At 38.0% G+C, this 12,664-nt stretch overlaps 1 long non-coding RNA gene across 1 annotated transcript; it reads right to left on the bottom strand.

Moving 5' to 3' along the window:
* Positions 1-4,215: 4,215 nt before the first annotated feature.
* Positions 4,216-11,137, bottom strand: LOC118761049. The gene is made up of 3 exons (XR_004997127.1): positions 10,949-11,137; positions 9,782-9,785; positions 4,216-4,225 (listed from the first exon to the last, which is right to left on the bottom strand). It is a non-coding gene; the product is annotated as an uncharacterized LOC118761049 (long non-coding RNA).
* Between the last annotated feature and the right edge of the window lie 1,527 nt (positions 11,138-12,664).

The raw sequence follows: 12,664 nt of genomic DNA, 5'->3' as shown, positions 1-12,664 counted from the left end.
AGCTCGTTCTGTTGTTGACCAAAATCTACTTTGGATAGATAAGGGTTGTCTGCGAGTCAACTTCGCTTTTCATCCTTCCGGGGGGTCGATAAAATAAAGCACCACTCTAGCAGTAAGGTCGATATAATCGACTGTTCTCCTCTTGAATTTGAATTGTTAAGTAGCACAACAAAGCGTCTTGTAGACCCACTCCTCATTCCTGTCCTCCATTTTAAGAAAGAACTTGTGAGAGAGGGGGGAAAGGGAGAACAAAATAGAAATAATGCAAGCAGTGTTATATATTATAGCATAAACACAAAACCCTTATAGCTATTAGGTTAGAAACTGTTACCGTTGTGGTGAACGCCGCTTATTTGCTTCTGTCATCATTGTTAGTACTGATGTCAGCATGTTAGATCGGTTGATATAATACTTTGTCACGCTCAGTTTTGTTCCCTTACGTTCTGATTTCAAATTTCCCTGGGGTCGACTCAGCCTTCCAAGCATTCCAAAATCAAGAAAAGTACATTTAACTGAGACCCCCTTCGGTCACGACACAGACCATGGGATTGCACCTAGAAAGTTACCCTCCCAGGCACAAGTCCGGGCAAGGTTGTTTATGGTAAACCAGCAGTCGCCCATGCATACCGGCCTCCCTTCTCCACGGCACCAGTGTCATCCAAGACAAATACGTAGATGCAATGTATCCATTCATTTGTTTGTAAACATTATATGTGTATATTTATATGTTTGTATGTGTGTGCAAAGGCCGATACAGCTTGGCACCCGTGACGTCGCAACTCATTTCTACAGCTGAGTGAACTGGAGCAACGTGAAATAAAGTATCTTGCTCAAGAACACAACACGCAGCCCGGTCCGGGATTCGAGCTCACAACCTCACGATCGTAAGCTCGACGCTCTAACCACTGAGCCATGCGCCTTTACATTTAACTAGGACCAGTCTAATCGAATACTACCCCGCTCCTTGTCCCACTTCTCTACACGACTGTTTGCTAGATAGGACTTGTACTCATGTCGGACATCCAAATCTGTGTTGTTACTGCAATAACTGTGGTCGAAACTAGCGTCAGTGGTCGAAACAAGGTAGGGATGAATCTATGTTGCTTTACTATATATAATTTGCAATTTAAATTCCGCGAGGTCAACTTTGCTGTTCATCCCTTTCGGGGTCGATAAAATAAGTACCAGTTGAACACTGGGATTAATGTAATTGACTCATCCCCTCCACCAAAATTGCTGCCCTCGTGGAAAAAATTTGAAACAATTATTATTATAATTGTTATTGTTGTTGTTGTATCTTGCCCGGCGTGCTAACGATTCTGTCATTTCGCCGCGTGGACCCTTATCAAACGAGTATTCATAATAGGTATACTGGGCTTCGTATATGTTACCCCTGTGTCACTTTGATTGCATGCAGTGCTTTCTCACTCAATAATAATAATAATAAATAATAATAATAATAATAATAATAATAATAATAATAATAATATAATAATAATAATAATAATAATAACGATAATAATAACAATTGAGTGAGAGAGCAGTGTATGCCATCAAAGTAACATTGGGGTATAATATACAAAGCCCACTATACCCATCATGACTACGCAAGGCACAAGGCCCGAAATTTTGGGGAGGTGGTACTTAATTTATCGACTCCGAAAGGATGAAAGGCAAAGTCGACCTCAGCGGAATTTGAACTCAGAACGTAGCGGCAGACGAAATACCTATTTCTATTTCTTTACTACCCACAAGGGGCTAGACACAGAGGGGACAAACAAGGACAGACAAACGGATTAAGTCAATTACATCGACCCCAGTGCGTAACTGGTACTTAATTTATCGACCCCGAAAGGATGAAAGGCAAAATCGACCTCGGCGAAATTAGAACTCAGGACGTAACGGCAGACGAAATACCGCCAAGCATTTCGCCCGGTGTGCTAACCTTTCTGCCAGCTCGCCGCCTTGCTCGAGAAAGAAGCAACGAAATGGTATGGCTAAAAGCAGAGAATTTCGATAACAAAATAAGAGTGTTTAATTAGGCGGGAAAAGAAAGAAGCGATGATTTGTAAGAAATTTACAAAGGAAGATTAAGAGAAAATGAAAAATAGATGTAAAGGGTTTCAAAATTAACAAAAAAGAGGGAAAAACAGATTACCTTAAGATGTGTAAAAACTTCTGGCATCGCTGTATGGTTCAGAAGATCGTTTCGCAAGCACCTATCTTCGGGTTGGGTCCCATTGCACGGCCTCAAGGATAAGTGTCTTCTTCTATAACTCCGGGTCAACCTATGCCTTGCTGGTGAAGTTGGCAGACAGTCATATGTGTGTGCGTGTGTGTATGTGTGTGTGTACGTGTTTGTCCCCCGCCCTCGCTCGACAACCGGTGTTTGTTTGTTTCCGCTCCCGTAAGTTAGCAGTTCGGTAATAAGAGGTCAATAGAATAAATACAGACATGAAAAAAAAAGAAGAAAGAAAATAGAAAAAAAACAAGAAAAGCCAAGTCGTGGCGTCGATTTGTTCGACTAAACCCTCCAAGGTGGTGCCCCAGTATGGCCGCAGTTCAATGACTGAAAGAAGTAAAAGATAAAAAGTAAAATAAAATATAATTTCTGTATTGTATGCGATTTAGTAATTAAATTGTTTACAAAATTTAACGAATTATTTATTAGATTCGACAATTTAATTCATCATAACTCAATAGTTTACAAGATTAATCAAATAAATTGTTTATAAAATCCGACAATTAACTTGTTTGTTGATAGAGTAATATGTTAGCATGTGTAGAAATGAATTTCTTCATAAAATTTGACAATTATGTTCTTTAGAAAATTTAGCAATTAAATTGTTTAGAAAAGTTGAGAAATAAAATTGTTTACAAAATTCATCAGTAAAATTGCTCATAACATTTAATAAATATTCTATAGAATTTGGCAGTTAAATCGTTTATAGAACCTAGTAAACTGAATGATAGCATTGTTTGAGTAAACAAATGAATTATTCGATCGTTGACTGAAATAAATATGTTGTTAATTAGGAAAATTATTCTATAATACAAGGTGTTCTGTCTAAATTTGATGATTTTTATGTCTCTTTTTTTTTTAGGAACAGCTTGATGTATTTGTGAACAGTCGACGGCGTTGGAGAGCATAAAAATTAAAGTTGTAGTTGAGAAAACGTTGGCTGACATGGAAGCCTGGAAGCAATCTGAATATTGGAAAAGAATTACCTGTATGGTGATTCATGCTATATTGATACAGAAAATTATTCTAAAATACAGGATATTAGGCGCAGTGGTAAGTAGCTTGCTTACCAACCACATGGTTCCGGGTTCAGTCCCACTGCGTGGCACCTTGGGCAAGTGTCTTCTACTCTAGCCTCGGGCCGACCAAAGCCTTATCAGTGGATTTGGTAGACGGAAACTGAAAGAAGCCCGTTGTATATACGTATATGTATATATATATATATATATATATATATATATATATATATATATGTATGTGTGTGTTTGTGTGTGTGTGTGTGTGTGTTTGTCCCCCCAACATCGCCTGACAACCGATGCTGGTGTGCTTACGTCCCCGTAACTTAGCGGTTCGGCAAAAGAGACCGATAGAATAAGTACTAGGCTTACAAAGAATAAGTCCTGGGGTCGATTTGCTCGACTAAAGGCGGTGCTCCAGCATGGCCACAGTCAAATGACTGAAACAATGTCTCCTGTGAGGGTGACGTCTGACATCAAGAGTTGGCTCCTCGCCGTGCCTCCGGAATTAGTCAGAAGTGGTTGTTGGAGAATTTATACGACTGCACCAGCCCCAAATTTCTGACCTTTTAATTCCTCCGATTACAATCCCATGGATTACTATGAGTTGTGTGGCGGTTGAGAAAGACACCAACCGCTCTGCCTGCAACACCAAGGCCGAGATGGTGCCCAAGATCAAGGTCGTATTCGAAATTCCGATGGATTACAGTGAGGAATGCATGTACCAGATTCCGAAGCTTTCTCGAGGGCATGATGAAAGCTGACGGCGGCCACATGGAGTAAACTGTCACCTTCTTTTCACTTTTTAAAATATTTGGATCTTTACCTTTTGACCTACAGCTTAAAAGAATAATTTTTTGTAACTAAACACTTTCAAACTTCGGACACAGGTAGAATGTGTCATATAAAATATCTTTCACACCGCCGGAAGTTTTTGTTGATAAACAACAGCAGTAATTTTATTCAACTGAATACACGTCATTGATTGGTTGAAATTACCGGAATACGAGAACTTTAACGTGAAATAACTTCGTAAATAAAACTTTTTCTCAAAAATGCTAAGAGTAAAAGATGTTTTATATGATACATTCTACCAATTTCCAAAGTTTGAAAGTATTTAGTTACAAAAAATTATTTTTTTAATTTGAAGGTCAAAAGGTAAAGATCCAAATATTTTCATTTTTGGATGGGATTTTTTCTTTTCCTTTTGTGCAAACTCACAAATTTAGCCCAAACACCATGTATATATACATATATTATATATATATATATATATATATTAATAAATAAAATAAAACATATGCACATATATAAACATATATGTACGTACCTACCTCTACATGTACATATACACGCATATATGAGTACAGGACACCAAAAGGACATCGAACACAATGAGAAACGAAAACATAGACACAAACCAAAGGAACTGGACATTTTTTAAAAACAATATATATATATATAATATATATATATATATATATATATATATTATTTACAAAATTACACAATAGTTTCAAATTTTGGTACGAGGCCAACAAGTTCTAAGGGAATGGGTAAGTCATTTACATTGACTCCCGTGCATGACTGGTACTTATTTTATCGACCCCGAAAGAGTGAAAGGTAAAGTCAACCTCGGCGGAATATGAACTCAGAACGTATGGACAGAGGAAATACCGCTAAGCATCTTGTCCGGCATGCTAACAATTCTACCAGCTCGCCGCCTCATTCTGTACCATTTATTGGCTTTAAATTTTGGTACCATTATTGGCTTTAAATTAGCAGTTTTGGCGATGGGGTCAAGTCCCCCAAATCGACCGCATTGCTCGACTGGTACTCATTTTATCCATTCTGAAATGATGAAAGGCAAAGTCGACCTCGGCGGAATTTGAATTCAGAACGTATAGACGGACGAAATACTGCTAAGCGTTTTGCTCGGCATGTTAATGGTTCTAGTAGCTCTCCGCCTCTTCTATACTCTATATCATGTGTTCAGTATCGAAGTTCTTAAATACGCCAAAAAAATCATCTCCGTCAACAAATTTATCAGCGTCTTTATAAGTGGAAGCACTCTGTCGATTACGACGATGAGGGTTCCGGTTGATCCGAATCAACGGAACAGCCTGCTCGTGAAATTAACGTGTAAGTGGCTGAGCACTCCACAGACACGTGCACCCTTAACGTAGTTCTCGGGGATATTCAGCGTGACACAGAGAGTGACAAGGCCGGCCCCTTGAAATACAGGTACAACAGAAACAGGAAGTAAGAGTGAGAGAAAGTTGTAGTGAAAGAGTACAGCAGGGATCACCACCATCCCCTGTCGGAGCCTCGTGGAGCTTTTTAAGTGTTTTCGCTCAATAAGCACTCACAATGCCCGGTCTGGGAATTGAAACTGCGATCCTATGACCGCGAGTCCACTGCCCTAACCACTGGGCCATTGCGCCTCCACGTCTTTATAAGTAAAGAACCCAAGAATCAGTCAGTTAAAACGAAATAACCATAAAAATCTACGTATTAATGTATAATTAGAAGAGTGCTAAATAAATTGGGATCTGCATTAAATAAATTAAAATGTACCAAGTTAATTAAATGTAAATTAAATTAGAAAAAATGCAGATTTAAATTTAGAAATCACAGAAACACATCAGTGCAGAAGGAGCAACCAGGAAAAGTTGGGGTATAATTAACCGGGTAATGTAATGTTATACGGGAGATTTATACGATTAGAGTAATTGAAACACCATTTATTTTTGTCTCCCCTAATCAGCGATCGAATTCGTGTGTTTCTTTGGGTATTATTTCGTATTTGCTGGGTTTTACGAACAACTTTTATACATATTGTTTTCAATATGCTCTACCATTTCTGTTCTTTTTTGTCTGCTTCTTAACGTATTAATTATTCATTCTATCTTTTCGCCCCCTTTTTTATGTGCTCTTATAAATACCTTTCAACAAATCCCTTCTTTTTAGCTTTTATTCGCCTTCTGCTACACCTTGTTTTTAACGATAACGCTTTGTCGTTTCGTTCCCTTTTCGCTCCTTTCTGATCACGGCGATGTAAAACATTCTTATAAATAACTAGCAGTATCGCCCGGCGTTGTTCGGGTTTGTAAAGGAAATAACTATATAAGCATTTTTAGAGAGTTACTTCCCTTATATAACCCGAGCAAAAATCATTAAAAATCCGGAAAAATGATGGTAAATTTTTTTTTAAATCGTAGACTCATCGTAGACACGCGCTAATACCCAGAAGGGCTCCATATGAATGACGACTATAAGATACCCGCTTTTGGTTAAACTACACCGCAAAATGTGGGAGTAGTTAGGAATCTAAATCGGAGGAGACAGAGTCTCACACACACAACTTCAATTTTATATATAAAGATATATTATATTCTCATATATTCTTTTAGCATTCTTATGATATTCTTCATATAGAAAGACATAACACTGTACCTAGAATTGAGGCTGGTAAACTGTTGTATTATTCCAATTCTCCTCTACGAGAAAGAAACTTGTAGGAGTGGCCGTGTGGTAAGTAGCTTGCTTACGAACCACATGGTTCCGGATTCAGTCCCACTGCGTGGCACCTTGGGCGAGTGTCTTCTACTATAGCCTCGGGCCGACCAAAGCCTTGTGAGTGGATTTGGTAGACGGAAACTGAAAGAAGCCCTTCGTGTATATGTATATATGTATGTGTATGTGTATATGTTTGTGTGTGTGTGTTTGTCCCCCAGCATCGCTTGACAACCGATGCTGGTGTGTTTACAACCCCGTAACTTAGCGGTTCGGCAAAAGAGACCGATAGAATAAGTACTAAGCTTACAAAGAATAAATCCTGGGGTCGATTTGCTCGACTAAAAGTTGGTGCTCCAACACAGCGACAGTCAAATGACTGAAACAAGTAAAAGAGTAAAAAAGAGTAAAGAGTAATGAACAGAACTATGGAGAAGAGCTGTAGACCTTTCGTAGATTGGGCAGGACTGGATAGAAAGACAGGGTAACAAACGCTGCAGTTCTAGAAAAGCTGAAAGTCCCCAAAAACCTATTATCGGGAATAGAGTCCTCTCAGCTATCATATTTTGGCACACCAGTCATTGCCTGAAATCATCCCGATAGGAAGCGTGGAGGACAAGAGGATAAGATAGTAAAAGGCTGTCAAGAAAGGCTTGTGATAGGCGACATCAAAGAACGAGAGGAAACGAGTGTCTGGTTGATTGTATACAGGCAACATAACAAAGAGGAAACTATGTCAAGAAGTGCGGGACACAAGGAAGGTATCTGGTTGATGGCTGTTGGCTAATGATAAAATAATGTAAAGTATAGAAGCCATCTTATCATGGCTAACCACATTGGGGAGGGGGTTGTTACTGTAGCTTTATAGCCCCAAGAGATCTTCGTCTCTAGCTGGCTTTAAACACAATATCTGTGTCTTTGGAGTATTTGCAAAGGGAGGCCATCCCTTCCTCGCAAGCCTGAGTGATACGCTCGAACTAGTTTCAGGATGTTTGTCCCTCGTCAACGGGCGGCAACCACCAGGTAGCGATGAAAGTGAAGGCTCCTTTGAAAATAGATATAAGTTTTTCTAATGGCGTCTGCCACTGATGTCGAAAAACGAACAGTCAAAATCCTATTCGCTCTCGAATCATCGACATCGTCCTCACTAAGCGAAGTAGTTCTCTTTTTCTGATCATTTTGGTATCAATCTGCAATCTAAAAGCATAGAGTCGGTGGTTGAAGTCTAGTAAAAACGAAAAACAAACAGAAACATGTTACAGCCTCCTTTGAGAAAGCAATTACTTTGATTTACTCCTTTACTTGTATCAGTCATTTGACTGTGGCCATGCTGGAGCACCCCCTTTAGTCGAGCAAATCGATCCCAGGACTTATTCTTTATAGGCCTAGTACTTATTCTATCGCTTTCTTTTGCCGAACGGCTAAGTTACGGGGGTCGTAAACACACCACCATCGGTTGTCAAGCGATGTTGGGGGACAAACACACACACAAGCACACACTCACACACACACACACACACATACATACATATATACGACTGGCTTCTTTCAGTTTCTGTCTACCACATCCACTCACAAGGCTTTGGTCGACCCGATGCTATAGGAGAAGACACTTGTCCAAGGTGCCACGCCGTGGGACTGAACCCAGAACCATGTGGTTGGTGAGCATGCTACTTACCACACAGCCACTCCTGCGCCTATATGACGCTAAAATATGTATTTTATATACGTGTTTGCTGAAACATATAATTTTCAAAATGTCTGCTTTAAAGTACGTGTTGCAAATCCCCCCAAAAGTTACTCAAAAACTATTTTATGTAATTAAAAACGTTGCAAATTTTTGAAGCAGTGAAGCAAGTCTGGTTTACCGTTACACTTGCGATGTATGTAGAAGGAAATGAAACCGACGCTGTGTCATTAATTACGTGCCACTTAAAAATATTTTTTATAGATATTCTGCAAGTGACTCATTCAAAGGATATACTCATTAACGGTATGATTAGCTACACGTGGAGCCGTGTTCAATTCCTTCCATAGGCATCAGCTGTAGAGCACCAAGGTTTGTTTTACAATCTCATTATGAGGTTGCATTCGTTGATTGATTGATTGTGTGTGTGTGTGAGTGTGTGTGTGTGTGTTTCACTTGCTAGATCTAGAAGGCGGGCCAACACCAATGGCCTTGGCAAGCCCTTCTAAATTAGTGAGATCGATGCCTTTACTGTTCTTCTTGAACCTACGCAAGTGATTTGTGTGCGAGAAAGACATGAGCAAGCAAGGAATTCTGGAGAGTCGATGTTGGTTATATATAGCTATTTCTTTACTACCCACAAGGGGCTAAACATAGAGGGGACAAACAAGGACAGACAAACGGATTAAGTCGATTACATCGACCCCAGTGCGTAACTGGTACTTAATTTATCGACCCTGAAAGGATGAAAGGCAAAGTCGACCTCGGCGGAATTTGAACTCAGAACGTAACGGCAGACGAAATACGGCTACGCATTTCGCCCGGCGCGCTAACGTTTCTGCCAGCTCGCCGCCTTGTTGGTTATATATAGCGACGACAACAACATCAGCAATAACAACAGCAACGCCAGCACCAGCAGCAACAACAAAGACTGCACTACAGGTAGCACGTGCAGGGAGGAGAATATAACCGGCACCAAGTATATATATATATATATATATATATATATATATATATATATATATATATATTATATATATATACACATATTCAAGACGTATTTAAAGCAATATCAAAATATTTCTTTTAATTTTATATTTTTAAAAAAGGAAATCTCGAATTTTCAAAAGAGCATTTGTTCTAAAACTCCGTTTTTAAGCAAAAGTTTTTGTTAGATACGTTTCTAAGAGAACAATAAAGCAAACCCTTAGGAATCCAGTTACGTTTTGTGCTGGCAAATATGAAAACAGTTAAATTGAATCTTTTAAAAATTTAAACGAAAAAGTAATTTTGCATTATGGTAGGGCATGGATTGGAAACTTTCCTCCCGAGGCGTTCAAAAACATTTTTTAATATTTTGAGACTTTGTTTTAACATTTAAAACCCGTATCAAAAAACATAGTAAAGTATCTTCTATAAAGAAAAAATTAATTTTGAAAATTTTGAAACAAAAACTTTTACAATATATGTACTCTAAAATATTAATTTCACGCCATTATATTTAATCTTTTTTTTCACAAATTTCCTTTAAAACAAACCTATTTTGCAAAATGTAAGTTTGAATCAAACATCCCAGCAAAATCTTCTTTGTAATGCACTTTTAAAATAAACTTATTTTATTAAATGTACTTTAAAACAAACATTTTACAGCATGCACGTGCTTCAAATAAATCTAATTTTAGATGTACTTAGAGATTACTCTTTTGCAGCGTGTAACTAACAGCAAGAAGAGAAAATTTGTAGAATGTACGTTAAATTATGTATCTCCGAAAATTTACTTCAAATCATACATTTTAGGAAATGTACTTTACATCATGTACTTTTAAGCTAAAGTAACGAACCAATTAAATAATTAATTACAATATTTTATTTTAAATGGCGACTTTGGACTGTAACAAGAATTTAGGTGAAAAGGAATTAGTTTTAAAAATTATTGCTAAGGAATTAGTATTTCTGACGTCAATTGGAGACAGAAAACAAAAGGTAAAATACAAAACAAAAACAACAGCTACAGGAGTAATAACAACAACAACAACAATAAAGACAACTGTTTAACAATGGCCATAGCAATAATAAGAGAAACAGTAACAACAACAGCAATAATGTTAACAAATGTAACAATAACAACAACAGAAACAGCAGCAGCAACAGTGTTAATAGCAACAAGAGAAGCAGAAAAACAATATTAATAATAACAATAACAAAAACAACTGCACAACAACAAAAGTATCAACAATGGGAACAACGATAGCAATAACAATAGGAGTCAAGGATGGATCATTTAGTGGTTGTTCGACTTGCTAGAAATAGTAGCCAAATCGGATCTTTTCGGTTTGAACGGCAGTTTTTAACATAATTTCTAGGTAACTAAAAAAATTTAAACTTCGTATACTGGTAGAATGTGTTTATAAAACATCTTTTTCTCTTGGCTTCGCTGAGAAAATTCTATAGTTTGTAAGATATTTGGTTTTTAATTTCTTGCATTACGGTAATTTCAACCAATCAATGACCGTCTATTGAGGTAAAAAACAGTCTGTGCCGTTTGAATATGTCCCGCGTTTAAGAAACAGATTGGGTTTATTTACATTTGTGAAGAAAAAAAGATACCCTTCCCCCTAACCCTAAAACAGATTGAAATGCAATAGATCGATTCTAGGGTCATAATTTTGGGTGACAATTTCATATGACACCGCTAGAAAAAACTGCCGTTCAAACCGAAAAGATCCGCCAAATCTTCCTCAACTCACAAACTACTGTCTTTAAGAAATGTAGGATACGTTAAGTAATGTAATCTTAAAAGCAATGTTAGACTAAAAGACGGAATGGTCAAAGTTGGAATGCTTTCTTTGATCATACGTCTATAAGATCGATTTTAACACGGCGCTGAACAGCAAGAACATTTCTTCAATACTAGAAGCAACACCAACAAGCTGTAAAAGAACGTTAACAACAAAAGCAACAATAATAATGATTTTGGATCCGAGCACAACGCCAGTTCGGAAGGGGACACAAGTCAATTACATCTACCCCAGTACTCAAATGGTACTTAATTTGTCGATCTTGAAAGGATGAAAGGCAAGGTCCACCTCGGCGGAATTTGAACTCAGAACGTAGCGACGGGCGAAATACCTATTTCTTTAGTACCCACAAGGGGCTAAACACAGAGAGGACAAACAATGACAGACAAATAGATTAAGTCGATTATATCGACCCCAGTGCGTAACTGGTACTTATTTAATCGACCCCGAAAGGATGAAAGGAAAAGTCGACCTCAGCGGAATTTGAACTCAGAACGTAGTGGCAGACGAAATACCGCTCAGCATTTCGCCCAACGTTCTAACGATTCTGCCAGCTCGCCGCCTTGATAAAAATCTTTTCAGGCACAAGGCCTGAAATTTTGGGGGAGGAGACTAGTTGATTACATGGACCCCACTGTTGCACTGGTACTTAATTTATCGACCTCCAAAGGATTAAAGGCAAAGTCGACCTCCTCGGAATTTGAACTCAGAACGTAACGGCAGACGAAATAGCGCTAAGCATTTTGCCCGGCGTGCTAACAATTCTTATTTCTTTATTGCCCACAAGGGACAAAAAATCGAGGGGACAAACAAAGACAGACAAACGGATTAAGTCGATTACATCGACCCCAGTACGTAACTGGTACTTAATTTATCGACCCCGAAAGGATGAAAGGCAAAGTCGACCTTGGCGGAATTTGAACTCGGAAGGTAGCGGCAGACAAAATACCTATTTCTTTACTGTCCACAAGGGGCTAAACACAGAGAGGACAAACAAGGACAGACAAATGGATTAAGTCGATTATATCGACCCCAGTGCGTAACTGGTACTTATTTCATCGACCCCGAAAGGATGAAAGGCAAAGTCGACAAAATTATTGCTTTAACGATAATCCTCAGCAGATCATACATACTATACTAATGTCTACTAACATAACAAAAATTCATGATACAAGGTTCAAAATATATATATTCATACATATACATATGTATGCATGCACAAACAAAATATATGTGTATAAGTATATAAATCAGATAATCCTAATCTAGATATTACTTAATACATCCATGTAACGCGAACAAATTCAATTTTAAAATCCAAAATAGTAATTCCAAACTCTATGTCAAAGCTGAATTTAATCCACAAAGTTAATGCTTAAGTTTTATGCAAATTAAATATTTAAAA

This window comes from Octopus sinensis, unplaced genomic scaffold (assembly GCF_006345805.1).
Source record: "Octopus sinensis unplaced genomic scaffold, ASM634580v1 Contig06850, whole genome shotgun sequence".
NCBI classification, from domain to species: domain Eukaryota; kingdom Metazoa; phylum Mollusca; class Cephalopoda; order Octopoda; family Octopodidae; genus Octopus; species Octopus sinensis.
This window is presented reverse-complemented; position numbering and strand designations above follow the sequence as displayed.